Raw genomic sequence first — 27,826 nt, 5'->3', positions numbered from 1 at the left:
TGCCATGAAGCAACACAGATCACAGAGCAAGCAATGAAATTTTTATAGTTGATCTGCTGGCGGTAGATAATTTTCAAGCTGTTGCTTACACATCTGATCACCCAACCCCACAAGTCCCAAAGCCCAGCATGGCACTCTAGCCTATGATGTACTTCTGCTGGAATGAGGCACATTCAATGTGATTCCCCCTCAGAGCTGGTTTTCTTAAAAAAAAATATATATATATATCAAAATGTATTAATTCTCTAAAGGAAGAACACGGATTCAGAGCCCTCGCGAAGCTGTTGGCAAAGCTATCAACAAACTCCTTGGTGTCAAGAGTTCACCTTCAACATTAAAAAAAAAAGTACTCAAATTATGGGTTGCTCATGTGAGAAGCCAGTGCACATCATCAGCCAGCTTGCACACTCTGGCTGCTGATAATTAGGCAACTGTGCAAATGGGGATGAATGGGCTTAGCCATGTGTACAGTCAGCATCAGCCCAAGAAGAATTGGACCTGATGAAGAGCCAGGATTTCACTTGTACACGTAACTCAAAATGCCACAGGAGCTCATTTGAAATCAGCATCCTCAGGAAGCAAAGGAACACAGGTCCCTTTTCCCCTTCAAAGTGTCATCCGGAGGAATAAAACGTCATTCACTGACTACACGCAGCCAAACTGGAGAAGTCAGCATAAATGTTAATTTAGCTGCCCTTGCAGATGTTCTCTTGCAATTTGCAACCACTTTGGCAACGAGGTTCCCAAGACTAAAAGGAAGGCCAAGGAAGGCTGGCTCCTCTCCCCTGGGCCCCTCGCTGAGGCTGCAGGGGACTCCGTCGCTGCAGACGCACACCGCAACGCACACAAAGGCACAGCACCCACCACAGTGCAGGATGGGAAGAAGGGTATTTGAGGTGGTCAGTCTTCAAGCTGCACAGTACAGTTTTGTAGCTTGATGTATACAAATGCAGCTGGGAGCAGAAAGGGAGCTGCTCATGTTTTCTGGAGAATGGTGAATTTTTTACACAAGGAACCCTAAGTGCTTTGCCATTCGTGTTTTGCTAACGAAGCCTTTGTCCCACACCACAATGTTCCCAGCAGAAAGGCTGATTCTTTTATTTGTCTTTTGCCTAAAAGTTAAGCAGCACCAGATTCCTTGGCGGACAGGATCTGCAGTTTGCCCTGGCAGACCTCCAACACGCTGCAGGTTTTAAACAAATCAAGACTTTGTGATTCAATCCAAGGTCTGGAAAAAAACGGAGAGAGTCAATGCCAGTGTCTGAACTCCTAGAAAAGAAGTCAGGAAGGAACCTTTGTCAGCAGATTGTCTGAGGAATCCTGCAAATCCAAGATGAATCCAACCAAAGACTGTTGAACCAAACCAAGAGTTGCAATGAGTTCATGCCGTAACAACATGCTCCACGCATTCTGATCCACGCTGTTGAGTCTTGGAAAGCCATGTATGAAGTTAAACTGCATTTTGTAAAGCGTCTTTGCAGAGACTTCTTGTTTGTGCAAAATTACCAGTGGGAAGGAAAAAAAAAAGATAAAGGCATGTGCTAGGAATGACTGCCACTTTTATTACATGGAGAAACAGTTATGCCCTCTCCTTACAGAGTGCCACATGCCAGATGAGAGAAAAGCACTTTCAGTCCATTTTTGCTTCTAATCAGAAAACAAAACAAAAAAAACATGCACTGATTTTAGCATTCTGTGTAAAAAGCAGAGAAAAGCAAAGGAAGCAAGAGAAGTTTTAACCCCTTGGCTGCCAGACCTTTTTCTTTACCAGGTGCAGAAGGAGGCTGCTGCAGTGCTAGGTGGTCAATCAGAAATGGGGAGCGAACAGCAAAAACAAACTCTTCCGAAGCAGTGGGGTAACCTGTACATAACCTACAGGGGACATGATGTAATGAAAAGGTTCATAGTCTGTATGTGAAAACTATCTGAACACTTCAGCATTGGTGTTACACTGAAGAACCTCTTCACCGATATCCCACTTTACCATACCCACTTTAATTAAGAGGTGAAAATCTGACATTTTAACATTTGACAGACTAAATTGGGGACGGCAGGCTCTCGCTGAAAAATTTAATCTGAATTAAGAAAAGCATATTGATGGTTCATGATGTATTTTAGAGATTTTTGCCTAGCAATTTTCAAAAAGTCAAAGAACATTGCCATATAAAACACTGCATAGTGTATACACTTTTAAAATTACTCCTTTATGCTTCTAGATGTGCCACATTAACAGAAGAAGCAGGAGTACAGCAAAAGACACTGTGGAAACAAAGTGTCCTGCTGGCAGCCATTTCAAAGTGTATCTCTCAAATTGCAATAAAAACTACACAAAAAACATGCTCTCAACTAGCATTAGCATTTAGAAATTTAGTTTGGCAAATTTTGCTCTTTATCTTGCACGCAGTACCTACTTTAGTAATATGTTTTCAATGAAAAGCTGACAGCAAATGAAGCTCAGAGTACATATTTTCTACAGGATCAGTCCTTTGAGCAAAACCCTAAGCACGTCCTTGGCATCGACCATGAGTAGCTCCAATGGCTTCAGATCCCTGATGTTCCATGTTTCACTCTTACCCTGATCCAGAGCCTCAGCTTTTCACTGAGGCCAGAACAGCTCTTTACAATTAATACTCATTAAACTGCTTCCATCCACCTGAACATTTGTAAAAACAAACTCTTAGGGGGTGGGAGTTAAGAGAGAAGGTGAATGCACATGCAGAGCTTCACTTCTGCAAAAATCCCAACAGTGCCGCAAGATTTCAGCCCTAAATCTGGAGCCTGTGAGAATTTCCTGTATAACTCAATAATCCAGGTAACAAGAAAGAGAAGGAAAGAAAGTGCAGGACGAGGAATTATGAGAGCACAGCACTTGCTATCAGAGAGGTGCTATGATGCCAGGAGAAGGTCTGAGCTGCCTACAAAAAGCCAAATAAAAGCAGCTTAGAGAAGGATGATCTGGCTTCTTAGATATGGTTAAAACCAGAAGCCCATTTCCCTCTTCCCTTGGCTCTCCTCCATACTTGAAAATACAACAAGCAAAAAAATAAGCAGATGGCTGGTGCCACGCTGCGGCTGTCACAACCTCTGCCTTAATCATTTCCCTGCACAAAAACTGCATCTGCACCTGTGGGACACAGCAGTTCTGCCCTGAAGCGGCTGCAGAAGCTCCTGACACTATTTGTGACTGGGGCGATTTATTCTGGAGCTATTCTTTGGTTCCCTTGCTGGCTGTGAAGAGTTACAGGGCAGAGAGAAAGCTTGAAGTCATCTTAAAAAACTCAAATCATCCCCCCGAAATGCCAAATCCCCAAAGCGCATGCCCATTGCTCTGTGCAAGCAGCTGAGTTTCCATCTTGTCTCTCCCCGGTGGTTTGCTGGACTAATAGAGCTGCAGATGGGGCAGAATCTTCCCTCACACTCACAGAAGATTCCCAACAATTTTTTTTTGTACAATAATTTTACCAAAAAAGCTCAATTGATCAAAGTATTCAATGAAAACCTCCTGTCCATTGCCCGCAGCAAACTAGCCTGGTCATGCACATACGTGCAGAGAGATCACAGGCAAATCAAGGATTTTACCCCACATCTCACCTTCCAGAACTAAAATGAAAAATCCAGCTCTCGGTTTAAACACAGCTTTTGCTGCTCTTTTGGCTTTCCGAGTGCCCCAGTGTCTCCAGGGCTGCTTTTGAACCGCACTGAGAAGATACAAGGGCCAAAACTCAGCAGTATTAGCCTGGGATTTAGAGCATCTGTGTAGTTGTTTTTTCTCCCCATTAATTTAATTTGACAGAAAATAGCAGGAAGGCTTCTGGCTCCCGTGTGGGTAAAGTGGATAAACAGCAGGAATTTTAAAGGAAGCTGAAACTAAACAGAAAAGGGAGGCCAGTGCCATGGCGAACAGCCCTTTGTGCCTCCTAACAAAGCAGAGCCTCCTTATCCCCATCCAACTCTATGTGCCCTGCATGTTACAATGAGACTATTTTCATGCCTACCACTCACCTCTTCCAACTTACGCTTTTATTTGATTTAGACCATTCTGATTGGAAAAATAACACAGGGCACTCTCCAAGGAAGGTCGTCTACCACAACGGACTCCGCAGGAGGACAGGCAGCGCTCCATCGCTGCCCAACCGCCCCCAGCTCCACCCAAGCCAGAATCAAGAGCAGCAAATCCTAATCCTGCTGCTTCAGAAAAAAAATGCAACAGTAAATAATTCCTTAATGGGAAAATATTTCTGTAGCTTTGTAGTCAGAACTGCATGAATTTAGCACCACAACTACTCTTACAGAGGAGCACTTAAAACCTTGTTTGTTTTTCTTCTGAACACTTTGCAGTGTGGGAAGAGATGCTGTACAAACTGCAGCAGGCGACACACAAGGCAGAGCATCTTATTTGGTGCAGGTATTCTTAATTACAATAAGACACGTTTAAGCAATGGTTGCTGACAACACCTGATTTACACCCTGAGGAGCAGCAGCAGATACAAGACCAATGTGAACATCTCTGACCTCTCATCATGCTGTATTTGAGCACAAAATTTTCCAAGCCCCAAGGCTCCTTTATTTCTTTAGAGATACCTCTGCGAAACAGAAATGCATACAGACTTGACAGAGGCTGGAGGTCTAATCTCAATCCTGTTTTGGAAGCTCGCTGCCTCCAAGAGGGGAAGGGGCAACAGGAATTTCTCTGCTGACTGAAGCCGAACATAGGTGTTGTAACTCCGACATACGCCAATGCAACCAGGCAAGTCAAGCTTTTCCTCCTGCACAGCACATCCCAACACAGAGCCCTTGACACAACAAATAACACTCATCATAACACTCCCCCCAGCCCCTCCAACAATTGGAAAACCTTGGCTGAAGAGGAGACAGTTCTGCAATTGGCTTGCAGAGGGGAAAGGGTTTTAGCCACCATCATCAGGATTTTGACAGTGGTCTGGTACCTCCATCCAAAAGCTAAGCCCCCTGTGTCTGTCCCCACCTCTTTCAGCGACAGCAGGTTTTAATTACAGCAGAAACATGTAACACAACTTCGTGTTCTCAGTTACACCAACCCAGCAAACCTCCAGCACAACCAAGTGAATGGCTCTGGATCGAGCCCAGATGAAGCGAGATCAGAGCGCGGCCAATCAGCTATATAAGGAACACATCAATTAAGCACCAGCTGCTTCACCATTTTGTGTAGTTTTATCAGCCGCCCACTTGGCCAATATAAACAATCAACAAGACAGTTCTATGGGAAATGGCAAATAGTCTGTGGCTAAAAGAGGATGATGTGTTTTGAGAAGAAGCCAAAACAAATCTCTCACTGACCACCTAAGCCTTGATCTTAAGGGACTAACCACACCGAGTCAGACAACACAGATCTGCAGAGACCCAAATGTCTCTGGGTCTACTGGGATCTTTGGTGGCTTTGTGAGAAGGTAGCATCTAGAGATATTCTACAAAACCCTCAACCAGCTATTTATCAGAACAGTTTAGTTTTACTTTACCCACTGCAATAATAACCACTTGCCTGCTCTATAATCTGTCTAAAAGTATCTTCACCTAGAAACAAACACCTTCTACATAAAACCAATAACTAAAGGCAAGTAACATGTGGACTTCATAGACAGAGACGGGCAACCCTTTTCGCAAAAGACTTTAATCCAAAAATATATTCAGTTCAACCAAATACCTACACCAAGAGCTACCTGCCTGGGGACTCTCACAGGCACCATGTAGTGGCTTAGCACGGATTAGAAAGAAAATGAGGGCTGGAGAGAGGACTATCTTTGAGATTGGATTATTCTTCCCCACAGTGGGGAGAATAATTCACTAGGGAGATGACCTACACAGAGGCACCCAGGATTCTGCATCCTGACCATCTTTCCTCAGACGGTGTTTTCAGAACGCCAGCCTGGGCTCAGTGCTCAAACCAGCGCATGGCTGGCTGAGCTCAGGGGACGGGCACTACAAGCCCCCACACGTGGTGAGCAATCCCAGAGCCAGCCCTCAGCCTTACGTGTAACCCAAAAGTGCCTGAGCACTTGTTCCATCTCAACCCAAAGCGGCTGCTGGCGGCACGTGGCTGCTTCGGGGACGCAGCTGTGACACGGCTGCTCTGGGGAAAGACCCAGCACGTACCTCAAGCTGCCCCCAGCCCTGCAGTAAGCGGCTTCAGGTAAACCAGAGCATGGACCAAAGCATCCCGAAAAGTTTCAGTCTCTACTTCAAGTATCTTTCTTTTTAAAGGATCTTAGTATTGAGCGCTGACATGTACTTACCTCCACGCAAATACTACCTTGCGATGCAACTACAGACATTCAGTTTTATTTTTTAAAATATTCTCATTTACATAAAGATGGAATGCACTGTAATACAGCACTTCAAAAAATAAGACTAGTAGTATAAGAGGTCTTTCCATCCACAGAAGAGTAGAAGAAAGGGACTCGAGAACAGCATTTATAATAGCAGCATGTATTTGAAGCCCACTTTTAGTAAAATTTGTATAAGGATACACCTAGAAGCTTTGAATGGTAACAATGGCACTTGTGCTTTCGGAAGACAACATCCTGCTGGACAGATGAGCACACGCTCCCTCCGCTTCACTGTTCCACATCTGCACCGCATCTCCTATGCCCAGGAAAGGGATTTAAAATTACTTGGAAATTTTTGTGGAACATGAACACTGCCAGCAAATTACTAACACTTCTTCATGTTATTTCTTCCACCACCATGTCAGTTTTGCATTCCCAAGCAACAAAGAAAAAAAGGAAAAATTGGTAAGTCAAGTGCAATGCTCCAAAGTGAACTGGAAGACTAAAAGTTCCAGTAGGGAAGAGTTTACCTGCTATTTTTTTACAGAGAAGAGATTACAAGGCAGGAACGTAGTAAAGGGAACTACAAAAAGAAAATGGTATCAGAAATGTAAGTGATGCTGGGCATGCAGTGCTACACAAGACATGGAAAAGCTGAACATTCAGCATGTCTGAAGCATAGGTCCAGCGGCCCATTTTCAACATAGGCACAAACTGATGCTAAATCTGGCATCACTCGTAGCACAAGATGGGAGAAGAAGAACCTGCTGGGCTTGCCTTATGCACTCATTTTTCACAGGCACCTGCTGTCACCCACTGTCAGAGGCAGGACACTGAGCTGGATGGAATTTTCATTATATTAAATATGATTATTCTTACAAAACTCCATAGATAGGAAAATGAATTGCCTGAACTATTTTTTAGCTGTAGTAGTTCTCACATGATCTTCAGTGCCTCAACAATCAATACATTCCTTATTACAACAGGTCATAAAGAGACAGAGGGAACATATATTCCAATATAGTTTTCTTGGAAAGGAACTTCCCTTCAGTCTTCATTAAATGCAACATTTTAGCAAAAAACCTGGCATCAAATTTTTGACTTCTGACATTTCCAACCAGCACAAGATTTCTGTGCTACTCCATGCATGAGTGAACTAAAAAGAAAGCACATTTCAGATGAATTGGCAATCTGCAAAAGGAATTTCATAAACGTTCATGAGATTTATTCAGGAGTGCAATGCTATCCCAATGACACCCATTATTTCTGCTTTCCTTTGATACCATTTCCCATTACGTGTGAATTAACACAGCAGCAATAATTCCAGTGTGCTAGTTAAAAGCTAGATACTGTCAAGAACTTGAGCTTAACTAGGCAAAATTTTCAAAATAATTCAGCTTCACTGAAAGCCCCCATCTAAGGCAGGCTGTATCCAGAGTCACATAGATGCAACGCATTTACATATTTGGAAAAGAGTCCACCATTCCCCCTGCCACCGCAGAATCACATAAAGACAAACCAGACTTGAGTCCCAGGATTAACAGGAAATATTATTCAAATATGGGCAACTGCCAGTATGACTATATAAAACTGCCTGCTCCAGACATTTGACCTAAAAATCACATCTGCCTTCTTAGCAGATATATACAGTACACTGCGTTTGTGGGACCAAAAATTTCATGCTTGCCACACTGTGCTTGGAACAGATGCTTGACAAAACTCCAGGGATATAAATAGGGCAATCATTTACTAAGGCCATATGTTGGAAGCATGTAAGATGTACTTGCTTAACTGAAAAGCCTTCAAATAATGGTAATGATAATAATAGGATTGAGCAGATCTCAGATCTAATCTCAGATTCTTTGGAGCTTTTTGATTTGGAGCATTATTTGCTAGAAACTCAAATAACCTCTAAATAACATTCTTCTGTCCCACCTCTGACAAACATCTGTGTTACCGATGGGCAGCTGTGGGGGCTGACAGAGGGCCCAGAGGTCCCTGAGGAGAAGGGGCCTTGGAAACAACCCTCCTGTGATCCTAGCAGCACGGACATCCTCACTGCATAGAGCCGTCTCAGACTGATTGAAGACCCTGCAAACACAGCCCCAAGTACCTCTGACCACCCCTCCCAAAACCTCTTGCTTTTTAACACCAAGGAGACTTCCCCAGCAAATTCCACGCCTGGTGGAGCAGAGGCTGTGGAGAAGACCTGCTAACAGCATCCCATGCCTGCAAGGCACTTACCAAGATGACGGAGCCAGGCTCTTTCACTCCACTTCCCAAAGCCTGACACTGCAAGTTACCGTGATTAAATACGCAGCTCTACAAAGAGCTCCATCTAGATACTGCTTGCTAATGCAACAAGACGTGTTACAGATAGATTTCTTTGTTATTTCCTGGGTAGAAACCCCTTCCCCTTCAGTAGCCTTCATATTTTGATGTTTCTAATTTCACTGTTATGTTTTTTGGAACATTAAATATTTCCTGGTTTGGGTTCTTAATATATGGGAAATTATGCGCGCCATATGCGAGGGGGAGCAAAACGCGCTGACTGCGCAAGTGGGTGGAAAAGTCGGGGGGGGATAGCAGCAGAAGGAAGGGAAGACACTGCATTATATATTAGTGTTTCGAAGTTGCTGAGCAAAGGAGGAAGGTTATGGTAGCCAGGTTTGAGATACACCCTTCCTCCATCACTCTAGTCCCCAACGGCAAAGGAGAGAGAAGTGCAAGCCTGATGCCCAAATGTGAAACATATGGTGAATAATTCAGAACTCATCCATTTTTCTGATGAAATTTCAGGAAAGAGATGGATACATCAGTATTTGACTGATACTTATTACTGCTGAAAGGGACAAATACTGCAAGGTGCCCGTTACCAGCAATCTTTGTGAGACCTGTCCACGGAGCTGAGTCTCACAGGTGAGGAGGATGCTCAGTTCTTTTTGTCCACCAGCATATCCCAGCTCAACTGCTGGGAGAGTTTAGCTCTTCTTGTTCTTGTCAAGATGCATTTTCAACTTCACTGCCTCACTTATTTCCCTCTCTTGTTTCAGAGGCTGAATATTCAGCAGCATGCACAGGAAGACTCACTTTGGGTGAGAACACGTTCGTTTTGGTAAGAAAACAACAAGATACAGCCTGAAACTTCAGAGCAGGGGTAGTTGCCTATAGAGGATTTGTTCACCGAAACTGTCAGTGCTCCCAGACAAACCCACCAAACACTTGGCCTTCATGAACTACTGCAAATGTTCTCATTTACAGTGAACGCATTATTGTATTTTACAAAGTTTTAGTTCACAATGAATAGTAATTGTATCCTAAAACCTCAGCTGACACATTGAAGCAAGTCACTTAACAGTGCTTAGAGGTCTTCAGAACCAAAAGCCAATCTTCAAAGGCGACCTAGATGCCTAGAATCCTGGATACCATCAATTTGGGGCAGATCCCTTCCGTTCTCTTACTGCTATGAGGAATGAGGAAAATGTTTCTGCAATCCCATTAGCCTTCCCAGTTTTGCAGGAAAGGTTCAGTGTTAACAGTGAGGCATTACCACCATAAGGTAACTAAGCTGGTCAACTGTTTATTCTCAGCAACGCAGCTCTTTCACTGAAGTATGTTAAGGGATACCAGTAGCAAGCTGGATTTCCAGGTTTCTTCCCTGCTGATTTTTTTTGTGCTTTTGGGGTTGGGCCCTGATAAAACAAATGCAACAGCCACCTTACCCAGTTCTGCAGCCAGGAACCTCTCAAGAGCTCGCAGTGGTGACAGCAAGGCCACCTGTATCCTTAGGGCCAAGGAAATCTCCCAGACATGAGACCCCCACGTTCACCTCATCCTCCCAAGCCCTTCAAAACCGCTCTTAAATCCTAAAGTCGTGTTCATCCAAGGGCTGGTCCTAGGTGTGCTGGGGTCAACTCCACACCTTTGACTTATGAGCCATTACAGGTTTATCCCACCCACAATCTACAGTTAGTAATTAGGAGGACATTTATTCCAAAACTGTCCTGAAGAAAGAAGCTTTCCAGAAAGGCAGCATTGTTTTTCTCCATCTTCCCAAAGGCATGCTATGTTTGTGGCTGTCCCAACAGCCTTGATCTGAATGAAATCAATACAAACTCTCTGCACTTGGCCACAACTTCTTAACACCTCTCCCCTCCACAAGTGGACACCAGTAGTGACTTGGGGACAAAAGATGTAAAACACCACCCTTCTTGTGTGCCTTGCCTGTGCAGTTATGTGTGTTTCACAGCCAGCTGCTGCGAGATGAGAAAAATGACCCGCCTGTTACCTCTGCATCTCCTCTGCTAGCAGCAGTGCAGACTTCAGCTCTGTGAAACCACCTATGGGATCCCTGGGCTGGCTCAGGGCACAACGGCCCCAGGGAACCGGCTCCGGAATGAGAGGGATGTTCTTACTTGTGAAGTCACACCAGAAGTGGTGGGGTCAGCCCAGGAAAAGTGTCACCACTTACCGGTGGTCCCACACATTTTTGGGCTATCCAGCTCCTGCCTGCATCACCATGCAGTGCTGCTAGTTAGACACATCACGCCCTGGCAGGTTTTTCATGGAATGACATATAACACAATGCACTTTTTCCCAACACGATCGTTTGTTTTCTGTCTCCTACTGTGCACACACTGCCTTGCAAAAGAGCTTAGTTTAGACAGATACAGTAAATAAATGTGCTGAGAGATTATATAAATTAGTGTTTTGCCCCCAGGGTACAAGCCCCTGACTCTGTTCCTGTCTTCCTTACAGCCTGATGTGTGGCCTTGGGCGAGCCACTTATGCTTCCTATGCTTCCCTCTACCTGTGCACACCCTTCTCTAGCTATTCAGTCTTCAAGGCTTTGCAACAAGGATCGCAGCTGCCACGTATTTGGTCCATGCCTATTAAAAGCTTAATCTTGTTTGCCATCTCTATGAGAATTACTGTGATACAGAGAAAAAGCACCCACCACAGTTTCAACAGGTCAAGGAAAGAATGACCAGGCCATGCATTATAAATAAGAGTTAACTCTGAAAACCTCTCCCCACCCCCAGAGGGGAAAAAAAAAATATCTCATTGACCAGAACGAGATTCAGTTGGTCAAGCTGACTATAAAGGCTTGCAGTTCCATCCGTAAATTAAACTGACGTGGTCACAGCCGATATGATACTTTTATGAACCATCTGCTACTGGCTTAAATTTGCTGTTAGATGCGGTTAACGTTTGCAGTTATTAAACTTTGTCATTTTAAGACAGTTTCATGTTATTATAAATTAATTTTAGCTCATATGACTCACACTGCTGTTACCAGGATACTTCTTTGAGACAGAAAAGATAGCCCAGCCAGCCCCTCCGCATCCTACTGCCTCCATCCTCTTCCACCTTGTTCTCCATCACGCCTAACAGCAAACAGGTTTTACCATCTGCCGGTTAAACCTAATAAGCCAGACCCTGGGGTGGAAAAACCCCCTTTTCACCAGCTGGAAATCTAACACACGGTGTTTTCCACAAAGATCACTTACAGCAGCTAATACTTTGCATAACTTTTGAAAGAGCGTTTGCAATTAATTACTATTCCCTTGCCTTTTTTGCCTTTCCCACTAAGAGACCAGAAAGAAAATCTCTCCTTCATAAACCACAGGACACAAACCAAGCAGGATATTTAATGGGCCACTATAGTTATATACAGGGAAGATTCTTCTTTTCAGGGAGCATCCTTGATGTTGGGTGTTAATGAGAGAAAATCTTTCTGAGCGGAAGAGCTCTTCAGAGATTTTAAATATCTCTATTTCTTGGGATTTTAGAACTCAATCAACATTTTGCATCTACAAGGGATGAAAGAAGAACTCTTGGGAGCTCTGCAATCCAAATTCCAGCTTCCTGCTACCGTGCCCTGTTCTCTTAGAAATATTTCTGTAAGGCAACCACAGGGGCAAAATGCAGGTGGTGCTGCAATTCATGATCCAAATTCTCTGTCATACTTTAGCAACACAATCTTTTGCACTCACAAAGGATGTCACACTGACTTTCCTCAGCTGCCTTTCCTACACACAACAGAGTAAAGTGGGGCATCACAGCATCCTTCACCTTTATCATCTGGATGGAAATGAGAACAGAATGGCCATTCAATTTTTAGGCTGCAGGATGAGGATGGTGATCATCTTGTTGAAGCCACCTCCCAAATATGGAGTCACTAGAAAAAGAGAGCTTAAAAAAAAAAATCATTCTGCAGAGGGAATTAATAAGCTGCACAATAATACAAGTTCACAGCTGGAATTAAGCTTGTCATATGGAAGACCTTCAGAATTAGTTTTTGAAGTTTAGCCTGAAACGCAACACTGGGGATTATTTCTCATTGTTTCTCCCCTGCGTTCTGCAGGGAACAAGGGTAGAGTCCAGATCAGAACATCCAGGTGTGGGAAAGGGTTGTGTTGAGGAATCTCTTCACACGGGGCACTCTACAGGCCTTCCAGTGCTGGGTGGTGCAGGCAGCTGGCACAGTCAGGATACGCACAGCGATTCTCCCCTTCCAGCTAACTTCACCAGCTGATTAACTTGAAGGTAAGCTCTGCCCTACTTCCCAGCGCCGCAGCACGGGCACAGACCTGCACCAGAAATCGGAACCCACACAGTTGGCAATGCCACCACCTGGACTTGCGCCCTAGCGATGTTATTGTCCTATTGTTATAGCAGCACGTGCAGTAGCCTGCCACCACACCAAGCGTGCCTCCATGGTTTATCACAGGGACACACGTGTCCACTCCATCCCTGCCCTGAGATCAGGTCACACATCCCACCGCTGGCTCTGGAACTGATGAGCTCCATGGCTCCGTGCTAAACCCATTGCAGAGTTTTCAGCTGGCTCAAAGCACAAAAAGAGCAAGCTTGCCCCTGCCCACCGCACTGGCCATGCTTCTCCACACTGGTGGGACAGCTCTTGGCACCCAAATCCACAGTGTATCATTAGCCGAGGGGTAACTGCAAACAAAAAGGCTAAAGCAAACTGCTTTCAGAGGACAAGCATGCTGCTGCTCAGAGCCAGGCCCGGAACTCTTGTTTATTCTAAGCCACAAATCACAAGAGGCTGCTCAGGGAAAAAAAATAAATAAATAAAAAATAAATGAAGGTTATTTTCCATTTGCTTGTACACAGCAAGAAAGATAATGCCGGTTTGCTTTAGAATAAAAATGCCACTAGTTATTTATCCAGGTGAAGAATTAGGTATACCGCACTAGCTAGCAAAAGCTCAATGAAAAAGTAAATCCTTAGGATGGAGTGCACGGGGCAAAAAAAGATTAATTGATTTGTGACTACAAGGAGGTTTATTCAGAACCATATTTATCACTACAGTGGTTTTGAATTCAGTAGAACCTCTACTCAATTTTCTTCTGCAGCCTTTCTTTGCTGCTAAAGGAAATATATCAGCAAGAAAAGAGAAATGACACTTAATTTTTAGGAGCATCACTTTGCTTCAGAAAATATACTAGGCTCCAGAGCTGCCGTTCTAGGATATCTGCCCACCATTCACACCCAGGTGGGATTAGGCAAAAACTGAGCATTTTTCAGCTGACTAATACGAGAGCATCATCACTACGGTGGAGGAAATGAAGATTTATGTTCTGATTTTACTCACTTTTACCTCACAGTGTTGAGGTTGATGAGTTGCTTGGAGTGGAAGATTGAAGAAAAAAGGAGAGATGTGCATGCTCTCTGCACTAGCTCCCACTTTTGCAGCAAGAGTGTCTATAAGCCAGGAGACAAGCTGTACCCACAGATTTTGCAGACTTCAACTCAAAGGCACAGTTGAGATGCTGTCTGGGGGCTGTTCTACGCCACAGGGTCTCACCCTGCTGAGAAGTTACTGAAACTTCAACAAAACATACACTTCAAAAGACAAACCTGCAATATTTCACTGCCAGTTGTATTACTGATGGAAAACACACCAATTTATCCTGCTTGTAGTTCAGCACCTGTTCGCAGACTTCAGCGCTGTCCCTTCTACTCCTCTTGCTCCAGAACAAGCAACCAGCACACGCTTTGCAAGCACATATGAACCGTGGGGTTGTTACACCCGTACCACAGACAAAGTGTGATGCCAGAAAGAGAAAGAGCTAACACAAACCAGGCACAACCAGAGGTGTTGAACCCTGCTGGATTCTGGCATCCAATCTTCTGATTTTCTGTCTTTCCAATAAATCTTTGCTTCAAGTATGCGTTTGCTTGTATTTAGCCACTATGGCAAATGGGACTGCTTTAAAATATAGAGAGATTTCAACACTATACAGACAAGTTAATCATTTATTTCTTTGCTTCTTATTTCAGAAGCCTGAATTACACCATAATTACCTGAAGAGAGGCTATAAAGACCCAAGCTGTTTGTCCAGCAGTCTTACTCATTTTTGCATGGTAAAGAAATTATCCCCCCCCCCCCCCCCCCCCCCAAAATCAGAAAAATAAGAAAAATACCCTTGAGTGCTTCATCCCTTTTTACAATAAGCGATGTGCTAGTTCACACAACAGTGAGCATTTTAATTCCCAATTAAAGGATTAGATCAAACAATAATTCTGGACTATTTGGCATCCTGCAAGCTACTTGGAAAGAAACAGGCACATTTCTGCAACTGCAAGAAACTCACCTGAGGTTGCCTTCACGGGCTGAAAGAGAACACAGGCTAAAGCAATAAAAACAAGCAGAAAGAAAGTGGGCTGCCAAAGGCTTGGAAGGCCTAAACTGTGGGAAACGGCAATACCTTGCACAGGAGCTGACTTTCTCAAGCGCACGCATAGACGAAAACCCAAACCCAAGACCGTGCAAGCAAAGAACAGATGAAGTTACAGGTCTTCTCAGCCAAATAAATCTTTACAAATAAAGAACATGTTGCCCAGTTTGAAAGCAACACCTTTGGCTCGGTGCATCGTGAGGGCTGGACGATGGCAGGAGCTGGCACTTGTGCCCCAAGGGCCTGCAGAAGAGGCCCTGCTCATCGCCACGGCCAGGCGGCCCTGCTGCCAGGCCTTCGTCTAACTCCTGGCCTCGAGGCAGGGCCCGAGGGTGGCACCAGCTGGAAGGAGATGGGATGAGGAAGCTGCGAAGCCCTCCTTCAGCTTCCCTCTCGCAACAAAGCGGTTACGACTCAAAACGTTTACCTATTAAGCTGTCCCTGCACGGTCCCAGATGTGTCTTGCTGCAAACACTTGAAGACATTTCTCCTTAATTCCTGGTCTTCCCTGCGCCTTCTGGAAAATGAGCCATGACACACGAGGCATTTGTGATGCACTGCAACTATGACACCGGTTGTATTTCCATGGCAACTCTCCCCCGCTCCCCTCAACTTATAGATATGCATTCCCTGCAGAGTTCGGCTGCAGCCACAGATCATTATATTTAATCTGAACAAGTCTGTACCTGAGTTGACTTCTATTTCATGAAACTGCATAAGAAATTAAATTTCACTCACTATTTACTTCTCTTATATCCCAGCGTCATTACTTGCCGCGCTGCGCTGTTACTTGTTGGCATTTTGCATCACTACATAATGATCCAATATCAGATAATGTTAAGATGCAAAAAAACACTCAAAACACCAGACAGCAATTTTCTGCTCAGTTTCCCAATTTAACCTGAATTGATACTACATTGTAAGTTTGGATGAGGTTCAGGGACTACTCTAATTATAATAGCATCTTGGGCAGCAGCAGTCACTTGCATCCTGCCTTTTTGATACTGGCCTTGATAGTGCAATTAAGAGGCAAAAGGGAGAGCTCGTTTCCAAGATTTGTCCTAATGAAGAGTAAGAGGCCCCAGTGCTAAACCTTGTCATTTTATCAGATTGCTGCCTCCAGCCCAATATAGCCCTGAACTCCAATCAAATTCATTATGTTTTATCAATATCTGCTTCAAACGGACATGTTTAGCTTCCTCTTCCAGGACTAAAACACAGTTTGATCATAAGCACACCTGGCAGGATGCAACATTCACTGTCTCTTTGCACCTCCTGCAAAGCTTATTCAGCTTGCAAGTTGAAAAATGTTTTTTCCTCTCTCCCAACCACTAGCACTGCAGATCTCTTCTGGTTGAGTCAGTTCTTTTCTCTTCCATCCCCAGAGGCCACCAAGAAGAGACACTCAGCAGGTTACACATGACGGCAGCAACCCAGCACGCCTTGCTGGATTCACCTCCTTGCCCCAAGGATACCAGGAGACAACAGCAAAGTGCACGGATGTAACCAAAAGTAGTTTTTTTCCTGCTGTCAGACCACAGAACCAGATGGAGAACGTACCCACCCTGTTGGGCATTACCCCTCAGCACGGGGAGCTTCTTCCTCCAGCATTGCTGAGAGCTCTGCCTATTGAGGAGCAGGTAGGATTTTTCTAGCCAAGCACAGCTTTCTCCACTCCTCATTAACCCTTTTTTTCCCCTTAAAATGTAGCTCAGAAAATAGCAAAGTGCTATAGTTGAAGCCCGTATCCCTGCGCACCAAGCACACACACAGCCCTGCTGCTTATATGGGGCTGGACTCAAATGTTACTTACATTAACACCTCACATGGTGCCTGATAACAACTCAGGGTAAACATTTCCTGAAGGAAACATGGAATTATTTTCCTCCTCTTTGGAAAGCGACTGTAAAGAGCTGCCTTATGTAGAAATGGCCAAATGAAAGATGAGAGCAGGTAGGGGCTGGCGCATAGGAAGATAACATATTCGAAACAGAATGATTTAACATTTTATGCAGCCTTCGTCTGAACTCAGCTGGCGTCCATTTCTGTATCTGCAATAACCCTTTTTATTTGATACCTGCAGACAGTAGTTTCTGCATTTTAGCCAAGCCTATAAAGATAACAGAAAATACACCAATCGCACTCGGTTATAACTGGCCATTTTGCAGCAATGAAGCCTAAACGAGATAGATTCCAGGATGAAACAAAAATGAAATAAAACCAGGATTTGCTAGTCTAAGATACGTTATTTCTTTGATGCTATCAGAGACACATCTTACATCTCTCTCCAGAAACAGTTCTCCATGTTCACGGAAGATGCAAGTGACAGGCAAAAACAAATCCATTTGGAAAACACGTAACTTTAAATTGATGTATTCAAACAGACCCCGCAACGTTATTTTGTCATATGTCATCCTCAAGCAAGGCAATGCACGGCAATGTACGGTTAGGACTATTGCCCATGCAGACACGACTTTGTGTTCCAGTCGTTTATCAGATACAAGGCGATCTGAGAGTTTGAATCATGAATGTCCCCATCACAAGTGCAGTCAAGTGCCAAACCCCAACCAGCACACGGGACCATATTTAGATTTTAAGCAGTCACACACACACACTACATATTACCAATTACTGAGGACAGTCAAGAAAAAATTCTTTTGGAAGGGAAAAGCAATATTTTAGTGTTTCTTTTTATTCTGCACTAGATACAATGGGATTTTTATTTTATTTTTTACTACTGGCAGGGAGGAAAAGGACCAAAAGATGACCCTAACCTACAGCACACATGCTGAGTATCTTCCTGTTCAGAATAGTCAGCCAAGACATCAAAAAGTCAAAGCAGCAGCTGAATCCAGGGCTTCCCTGCCAGGGGTGTGCATCCTCACCACAGCAGCAGGGTTAGTGCATTTTGCTTTCAACCCCTTCTCATGTTTGATAAATTATACAGATTAGAAGAGCTTTAACCAAAAGGCCTGGAAGCGTATCCCAAAATGCTAAACAGTAACCTAGGACTGCACAGGCTTTGGTTTCCCATTTTCCAGGTCACTGCTCTGAACTAAACCAGGCTGCGTCTTGCTGCCAGTTAGGACATGTCACACGGCTCTCAAAAAACAAAACCAAAAGCCCCAGGCAGGTCTGGCCGCAACTGCTACAGCGCCACCACAATCTCATTTTTGAAAAAATGGCAAAAAGAAGGAACTCAATGCAATCCTTTCCCACCTGCGCTCCAGAGGAGCTCTCCTGGGTACCACTTCAAGTGCTGTGGGTAAGTGCATCACCAACTCCTTGATGGGGCACCAAACCTGGGTTTCCAACTTCAGCTCATTTTTTGTTTTATCTCTGCAGTTTGCCTTCAATAAATCATTTTCCTTTAAAATAAACTGCTCCATTGCAGTGTTCACTCATGCACAGGAAATTAAAACGTGTTATAAAAGTAATTTATGCACCCCGTTGGCCGCAGCGCCTGTGGAATATGCCTCCCTGGACACACACAGAAAGCATTTGCACATGTTTGATCTGAGTTTTGCTAAACAGTGCTGGAAATAGCTGAAAAGTTTTTCACTATTTTTTCCTCCCCAGGTGAAAAACTTCATCAAAATGGACATTTGCACCAGGCAGGGCGGAGGAGGTACCACTAAATACGCCACCCCTGAAGAATCACAACGTTTTCATTTTTAAATAACAAGGGTACAGAGCAGTTCAAATTCTTTTCATTAGGATTGTCATATTGTTCTTGCTTTCTCTGAAAAAAAAAATCACAGGAGAAAAATAATTCCCAACCAGTTTTAATTTTAATTGATTCATATTCAATCCAATGAGGTCATGCATGTTTAATTATCATCATCTTTATTACAGATGGAAAATCAACTTCCTCTGATGTTGCTATGCTAATTATCATCTCATTTGTTCAGCAACAGCATCTAGACAACTGATCGAGATTACGGCAAACAAATAGCAAAAAGACCCATACAGAAGCCACTATAAACAGTGGTCAAGGTTCAGCAAAGTAGTTCACCAAGTAGCTCACATTTAGCACCTTTTAAACACTCCTATTTAAGCTCTTTGTGTTAGGAGCATGCTTGAGTATTTTGCTACATCACACTTCCAGTAAATGAAAGAAGACAAGTGGGAGGAAAAAATCATCACATTCATTTAACCGACAGGAATGGAGGTGCAGAGTAATTAAAGATGAGCCTTTCAAGGGATAAAACGTTTCTGAAAGGCAAGACTGTTAAAAACATCTCTTGGACTAGACTGATTGTAAGGAATAAAGCATTCTTGGATAGATTTTTATAAATCCCCTACAGCACCAGTACATCACTAGGCACCTATATATACCTTTGCCAATTTGTCCCCTGCGACTGTTCAGTTGCCAAGTTGCCTGTTGGTGGTAAGTTTTCTTCCAAACGATGTTGTCATTCAACACCCTTTAAAAGGCAGCTATGGGGACAGAGATGCAAGTAAACAAAACCAAAAAAATGCCAACTGAAAACGTTTCACTTCTTTTGCCTTATAAAGGAGATAGGTAAACTCATTGCTAATTCTGCTCCAAGCAAGCGTAATTCTTCTACATCCAAATAAACTGTGGCATCTCGGAGTACAGTTATAGCACATTAGTGCAATGATGCGCGTGACCCAAAATAAGAACATGAGGACCAGGAGACTGCTCTCCAAAGCAGCTGGGTGTACATATCTTTGAAATGGTTATTAAGTTCATTTAAGTACCAAATTAAGCAAAGAGTGGGAGGAAAGACTGATGAAACTATAATCTGATCTCCTGATCCAAGTTTAACCTTGGCTTGCGGCACTGCCTGGTTTTATACTTATTTTTAATTTAGTAATGCTGTGATGATTTATTTCTATGTTAAAGCCTATTTCACAAAAGCACAAAAAGAAGCTACTGTATAAAAAGAAAATGCTCCCTCGCAGTTAAAAATGAACCCATTTCACTAGGCATGCAGGAATTTCTTGACTAAGCTAACCATAAATCAGCGAGGGAAAGACTGCTCACTGGAAAAAAAAAACAGTTATGCTGCATTGTCTTTCTGCAAGGCTATTTCTTGCTAAAATGGAGAGTGTACCTCTGTTGTACAGCCCCGATAACTAACAGGCCTGCAAAACTCCTCAGTTTATGTCAAGACCTCTGCAGCAATCTCGACGCAATAAGTATTTCACCACACAGAGCATTAAGTCCCTTCTGATCGCTGCTTTGGTCGCAGGCCTGAAGAGGCCACCAGCCTTGTGCCAGTCCAGTAAAACTACCAATCCTTTATTATACTTGTCTTCATGAACACCCACGTGAGTTTCCTTGGCAATACCTACGTGTGCCCATCCCCAAATCAGCTGGAACAATCAACTGTGGCTAGCAGCAAGCCAGCCATCTGCTTCCCCAATCTCCTCATTTCTGTTCCTAAAGTAAATGGAATCTCTCCTCTCCCTCCACTTTCCACTTATTTTTAGCCCATCCTTCAGTCAGAGCTCAATTCCCCAAAAGTACGCAGGACTGCATATTGCGTGCTTCCCTCTCTCCTTACAGCTGCATTTTCCTCCAGCAGCAAAATTACAGCAGAAACATTACGGTTGTTGACCAGCGGCCAGAGAGCTTTACAATACAAAGAGAACAAAATAGCATTTAGATGCGACAGACCTAAATCCAGAAACTCACTGAGATAAAGGTGAAATACCGTCACCAAACCTTGTGATCTCAAAGAAAAACATTTTTTTTTCCTCTTGGAAGCAGTGACCAGACTCACAACTGCCCACATCTAAGTGCAGATGCCTACGGACAAACGGCAAGGACAAAACCCAGTGCTCATGCAGTTTCTTTTTTCTTTATACTTTCAGCCTGCTTCTGAGATGATACTCACACAGCTGTCAACCGAACCAAAAAGACAGGATTAAACACTGGGGTGACGTAACATTAGTAAGTGTTCACGTCCCTTTCCTTTACCAAGAAGCAAAGGAAATGCTATAACACATCCTAAGTCATTGTGAAAGTCGCAGCTGTACTGAGAAGAGAGAAAAATCCTCGGGGGAACTGCTCTGGGCCACCTCATGCTCTGTTTTAAACCAAATTAACACCTGCTTTTCAGGCTGATGTAATTAACACTATAATGGCACCACTCACTTACAACCAACCATCTGATCCCTCTGCAGTCAGAGCAGTCTCGAAGGACGCCGTCATGCTGTGTGCATCGCTCTCCCCGAACAGCCTAGCATCAAACCCTGTCGTCTCCTCTCTTCCAGTGCAAGAAGCCCACTGACCGGGCACAGAGGAACTTCTTGATTTCCTTGGAAAAAAACTTAAACCGCATCCCCAAGGCCCTTCTCAGTGTCAGCCTTTGTGCCTGTCTCTTCGGCCACAACCGTCCTCATCACATTTTAAGGTCCAGCTCCAGTCCCACTCAGGGGCTTCAACATCCCAAGCAGCCCGTGCCCAGAGCCTGCAGCTCTCTCACTCTTTTGTTTTTTCTGCTTACTGAAAGTTTGCACTGAAAGGAATTCAAGACACTGCTTTTTGGCACCCAGCCTTGCCACGCTTAAAGAAAAATTTCTATCATTACAAAAGGAAAAGAAAAACAAACCACACTTATTCCCCCTAAAAAAAAAGAAGCCAGAAACACTAAATCACGTGGTTGTTAAATCCCATGTGGAAACAGTTTATGGAGAATCTCTGCCGAGCTCTCAGAAACCTGTCAGCTGCTCTTTTCTCCCAGGGCTGGACTTGACAAGAACATCTACGCTAAACCGGGAGCGCAAGAGAAGGCAATTATAAGGTGCACATCTGTGAAAATGATTGATGGTTTTTCTAATTGCAAAGAAAAATAGAGCAGTGGTGTCGGCGGCAGCGACAGTAACAGAATGGACTATTGCCTCTGCTGACATCAATCTAACACTTAGCAGAGGAAAGACCTCTTTCAGAACATCTCCAAGCAGCGACTTGAGGAAGAATTTATAAGTACTGTCGCACGTGAGCTTCCCTCTCTCTAGGAAGCGAGGAACCTCTCGGGGCTGATCCGGACAGCAGGCTGGGTGCCGCAGAGCAGCCCACCCCACGATGCCCCCATCCTGCAGGGCAGAAGCCTCCTCCAGCCCACTTCTCCGATCGGGCAGACGGGCTGGCTGCAGCCACAAAACTTCGAGGTCTTCAGGCACCGTGCAAAACCACCAACAGCTGTTTGCTTAAACGCTAGTTTTTCTTCCTTCTTGATTTATTTTTTCCTGAAAGGAAATCACATAGACAGAAAGGACAAGGAAATAGAAGGACGTGCTACACTGACATTTGAGCAGCGATGCTTTGCTATTGGCTTGTGCTGGGCTAACAGAGACTCCGCAGCAGATTATCATTCCTGCCTCCATGCCTGTATTGTTGAAGACAGGGCTGAAGAATGGTGGGGACAGGCTGCAGGGCCACTACTCCAGGGCAGACAAGCCCAGAGCAAAGCCCTGCCTCCAGCCGTCCCTACGGGCACCCCATTTCTTTGCTTCAACACAGCAGGTTTGAACTAGTTTCCAAAAAAAAAAAAAAAAAAAGAGGTGAGCTCACCCAGGCATTAATCAGAGCAAAGTGAGCGCTTGTCAGATCAGGCTAAGAACACCTCCAGCCTGACTGCTCATTAGCAAGTACCCACTCGTCTTCTAAGGATCACAGCAGCTACAAGACAATTGGGATCTGAGAAAGGTGTTCATTAGACACCAAGGTGCCCGGCTTAGAAAAAACAGGCTTCCTCAGCCATCATATCATGGGAGAGGCTCGGCCACAGAGCTAATCAGAGCAAAACCCTGCTCCCAGCCTCCCATATCCCTCAAGGAGCATTTTGCTCTCCCTAGATCATCTTGGGACTGGAAGCAAAGCAGGTTTCCAACTTGGGGACCCCAAAAATCTTAATGAGCAGTGAGGACTTCCACCACCACATCCTCCCTCCATTTGGGATTGAAATACATGAGCTGAAGCAGGGGCTGCTCCCCATGCTGGGGGAAGCACGGGCAGTGACAACCCGGAGCCTCACCAGATCCTTTAGGATCAGCTCAGCTGATGCTCTTCCAGAAAGCTTCTGCAGACACTGCTCTTCTACAGCTGCTGCTGTGCTGAAGGGCTCTACAACCCAGCAGTGCTTCTGCAGGCAGCCAGGCAGCAGGCTGTCACTACTTGCAGTAATTTAGAGGTGTTGATGAAAGCTGCACTCTGGAGCCTCAAAAGAAAAAAAAAAAAAGGCAACTAAAACATGTTTGAAAGTGATTTTATCTCCATACGAATGCAAAAATTTTCAGCAATGACATTGTCTGCCAGTCCTCAGCCTGTTCTTTGAAGGAGCCCAACGTACATAACACACAACTCCATCAAGCACCACAGCCCCCTGCCTGGCTGCAGAAGGCAGCAAAGATCAACTTTTCAGTTCTTCCCTGAAGACCAGGGTGGGTGCACCTCTGTGTCTGGGGATGGGAGACCACCACCCCGCAGTCCCTTGCCTCCACGAAACAAACAGCCTCTTCTCAAAGGCTGAAATACTCTTCATGATTCCAACCTCCAGTGCTTGGTTTGAAGTTTGCATTTCTCTGATGTGTCGCTGTCTGTGAAAAGCGACAGGGACGTGGGGGCTGTGTTCTGGAGACAAGCTGTCTCCTTCAAAGCGTGGTGTTCCTCCATCCACAGGACGTGTGCACACAGCCCACCGTGAAGAACAGCAATGCTTACTAAAAACTAAACCTGTACCTAACTAACAGTGCTCTCAAAGCTACTGCTTGATCTGGGCTTGAATCGATTGTAAAACAAATACTCCCAGGAAAAGTCTTCAGAGTAAGCAGCAGGAGAGAGCTGGCGGCTGGGACATCCATCACGCACGCTGGGCTGCCTGTGGAGTCACTCCTCTGCTGCCACCAAATCACCCCCTAACTACAGACACACTCTGCCACTTCATCCACTCCCTTGCTCTCTAGGTAACTTTTACCTTATCAGACGTCCTTCCACATCACCGCGATCCTCAGGTCCCCACAACGTTCGTCGGCCTCTCACCCACGCCACAACCGAGGCAGCGGGCAAGGGGCTGCTGCCCTGCGCGGGGAGGTTTGTGCCCTTGGTCCTGCCCCACTGCAAAGCCAAACAGCACCACGGCCTGAACAGCAATGCTAGCTCTGACCTCTCCAAGAAGCTAAAATAAATCAAATTGAAATGCCAGAATTATTAAAAAAAATAAATAAATAAACCAGAAAACCCCATACAGGCAGGCTCAGCAGCGACCTGAACAAGTGACAGCAGCAACGCCACCAGGAATTACCAAAGCCGCCCTTCCCTGGCATTTTCCTCTTGCAAGTTGCCACAGCTGTGTTTGTGCTCTGGAAAGCGGGAAGGAAGAGCGGCTACAGCTGTCCCAGCTCACCAGCCAGCATGGAAATCAGGCACTTGCAAACACCACAGATGGCCAGACCGAGCACACCGAGATGAGGCTGCAGCCCTCTGTGCCGTGCCTGCTAACACGGGTCTAGTGAACAACCCCCAGGATATGTTCTGGCCGTTAAACGTGCAATGCCCAGCCTGCTGCCTGCACCCATGGGTACATGGTTTGCAAGCACTGGGAAGGAGACGTGACCTCGAGGTTTCATTTGGGCTCCCCAGCAGAGCCCACCAGCAGGGTGGGGCTCTGGGAGGCAGAATTTCGAAAAGCCTCCAGAGCTCCCAAGCGGAGGCAGCTGGGAGCTCGCCGGCATCAAACACTCCTTGCTCCCACCGATGGGTATGATAATAGGGATCTATTTTTCCTTTAATTTAAACTATGCCTATTTATGTGCCACTGACTGAAGAGGACAGAGAATTAAAGTGCACATGAAAGAAAATCATAGCCCTCAGCACTCGCTCTCAAACACTCTTTTAAGTTTGTTTGATGAAGGGCTGCTATGTTTTGTCACTGAGCGCGATTGCCTAGATTATCACTTCTTTGTTTGGAATACCCACCTCAGAAGTCATTAAATACTTGCTTCTTAATGAGAAAAGATTGGTTTTAGACAATAAATCACTTAAATGCCATCTGCTAAAGAAAAAAAGAAATTCAAAGAGCCAAATTCCCCCAACTCCTTTTTGCATATTTTCCCCTCGGTTTCAGGTTAAGAGAGAAAAGACGTTTGTATAATCCATCAACAGCAGCTTTCTCCTAGGGGAAGTGTGAACAGACCACAGAAAAGGCTCCACTTGGCTTTGACTTGCAAAACCACTTCATGGACTACTTTGAAACAATTCAGCCAGCGGGATATGAGCACTGTATATTGGTGTTGCCCCAGATTGTTTTGTTTTTATTCATAAGATTATTTCGGTGAAAGCAGGCTGACTGAAGCTTAATTTTACTAGCAATTGTTAAATAATTCAATACCCATCTTTTCTGTCTCTTTAATGCCTCTGAAAAATCAAAACCCTTCACAAATTAAAGGCCAAATCCTGTTTACTCTTTCCTTTTCTAAAGCAACTTTGACATCAATAAAGGCTGTTTTTTGTGACTAGGGCTCAGATTAGAAGTTCTGTCAGTGCAAGTATTTATTTATTTTTAAATCAGAAGCATGCTTTTTCTTTTTTCCTCCTTTTAATCAAAACACTTCTCTTATGTAAAGCCTTAAAAACACAAAGGCAAATTCTTCCAGCGTGGCTAGCCACCTTTCCTCATGGAAATGACTTATATTAGCATTTTATATCAATAAATGATGACTCCCTTCAGGAGGGAGGATTTGCTCTCCCACCCTCTGCTTACCTCTGCAAAGGACAATCCTGGAGGCTAATTGTCCCTGACCCAGTTATAAAGGCACTTTAGGAAAATTCTCCGTTGACTTTGGTGCCCAAAGAAGGTCTTGAAGCTTTACCTGCAAGACGCCTTCAGTTTAGCAGAGTGGCGGTTTCAGTGAAAACAAGCCCCCACTTAAACCTGCACCAAGCTGGCCTGAAGGCTTGGGACTAGAGAGAGGGCTCTCCTCCACCCCAGGAGAAACCCAGCCCCCTCCAGAGCAGCAACCAGCACCCAAACCCCATTACCTAAAAGTGCACAAAAAAACCACCTCTGGATGGTCACTTGGCCAAACCGGCCAAGCATGAGCCTACTCAGGTCCATGCATCAAGACGGTGTCACAACACGCTGCTGTCTACAGTGACAACGTTAGCCACGATGCTCAGATGCTGCAGAAACATTGATCCTTTCCTCCAGAAGCTTTTCTCTAATTTATAGAAAATTTGCATAGCTTGTGGGGTCCGCTCCCAAACCCTGGTGTTAGGTGGGAACCTCGCCATCCCTGCCAGTGGGGTTTGGATCAAGCCCAGCTCCTGGCTGCGGCCAACAGTTGCAATCAAGGACAGTTTTTCAAAAATCATAAATGTTCTGAAATTAGATGTGGCACTAACAAACGTGTACAGCTGGTCATCACATGGGCTACCGTTAACCATCTACATATGCTTAAACCTCGGGTGCAGGAGCTTTAAAGTCTTTCAAGCAGTGACATAAATCTGTTCATCCTGTAAAACTTGACACTATTACAAATTATTAGACACCCTTCTTTTATGCTTTGTACTAAATTATGTAATGGTAAAAATGACCAGACAGAGAATTCATCATAAAAAGGCATGACATAAAAAGGCAATCTGAGCTTCGAACCATCCAAAGCTCATGGCAGGTTTCTCACACCACAGGGAATCTCTGAAGACTGAGAGCTTAAAATTAGCACTCTGGTGAAAGTCACTTTGTGCAGTGAGTTGGGGTTCACTTCTCCCCAATACATTTAAAGACAAAATCAGGAAAGTCAATTAGACTTTTTTTTTTCCCCTCTGTGGCTTCAAATCGTCACCAAAAACCTCATAACTAAAGGCAAGCCCACACTGATAAAACTAAAAAGGTTTCTGTAAAACTACTTTTGAAGCTGATAAAACGCTTGATGGTTGTAATTTAATCCAGAGATGGATGACAAAGTTTACTGAGATCAGGATTCTGACCTAAACCTTCTCTCTCCCAGAATATAGGTCCAAGCAAGACTGCCCCAAATTAAATACTGATGAAAAAAAATCCCTTTATGTCTTCTGGTAGGCTGTTTACAAGTTGTCAGAGGGCTCTGTTCTGACCTGAGCCAGTCAGGAGCGGCCTTAATTTTAAGAGTGATATACCTGGAAGCACAAGTCTCCAGCAAGCACACCAAAGACAGGCAGGGTTTGATTTATTCAGATGTTTACATAAGGTGCCTGTACCAGCTCTTCCCAGAGGCACTCACAAACCCTTACCTGTGGCAGTACATCCACACTGATCTCAGACTGCTCTAAGGTCTGCTCCAACGTTCACTGAGGCCGTGGGGACTTTTGCTATAAAGGTGGCAGCAGGATGTCGGCCCCCCGGACAAGCAACTGCAGCAAGTAGAGGGCTTGGAGGGGAATCAGACTTCAAAGATCAGAAAGCATTTGTGGTCATCACAGAGCTTTGTTTTCTTTGATCTGCTTATGAAAAGGAGCTTTAGAGACAGAGACGGGTCATCAGAACCATTATTTTATCTTTGTGTTTGATTTAAACTTTATATAAAGCCATTACAGAGCTCCGTAAGTGTTCTGCAGCTGTTGTGACATTCACACACATCCAATCCCTCTAAGCAAACACCTGCACTCAAGCATCTTCTCAGACATACCAGGTGAGGTTTCCAAACGCAAGTTAGCATTATCACCCCATGTCTGGCTCTTATGGAAATCAGCTTTCCCTTTGACTTCCAAAGCAGCTACACCAGAGGAGTGAGAACATTTTACACCTGTCTTTACACAGAAATGGGAACATTCCTGCAGTTCGGAGATGCTAGTTAAAGTCAGGAAGC

The 27,826-nt window shown here is 44.5% G+C and overlaps 1 protein-coding gene and 1 long non-coding RNA gene across 4 annotated transcripts in view; both read right to left on the bottom strand.

Annotated features, from left to right (window-relative positions):
• The window catches only part of GALNT17 (polypeptide N-acetylgalactosaminyltransferase 17), a 208,433-nt gene that overhangs the window by 86,759 nt on the left and 93,848 nt on the right, over window positions 1-27,826 (bottom strand). The window lies entirely within an intron of this gene.
• LOC310884560 lies at window positions 19-14,711 on the bottom strand. 2 transcript variants are annotated; one of them, XR_014574279.1, is made up of 2 exons: window positions 4,985-14,711; window positions 19-4,188 (listed from the first exon to the last, which is right to left on the bottom strand). It is a non-coding gene; the product is annotated as an uncharacterized lncRNA (long non-coding RNA). The 2 variants fall into 2 exon arrangements; XR_014574280.1 differs by having other exon boundaries at window positions 19-4,185.

This window comes from Anser anser, assembly GCF_964211835.1.
Source record: "Anser anser genome assembly, chromosome: 20".
NCBI classification, from domain to species: domain Eukaryota; kingdom Metazoa; phylum Chordata; class Aves; order Anseriformes; family Anatidae; genus Anser; species Anser anser.
This window is presented reverse-complemented; position numbering and strand designations above follow the sequence as displayed.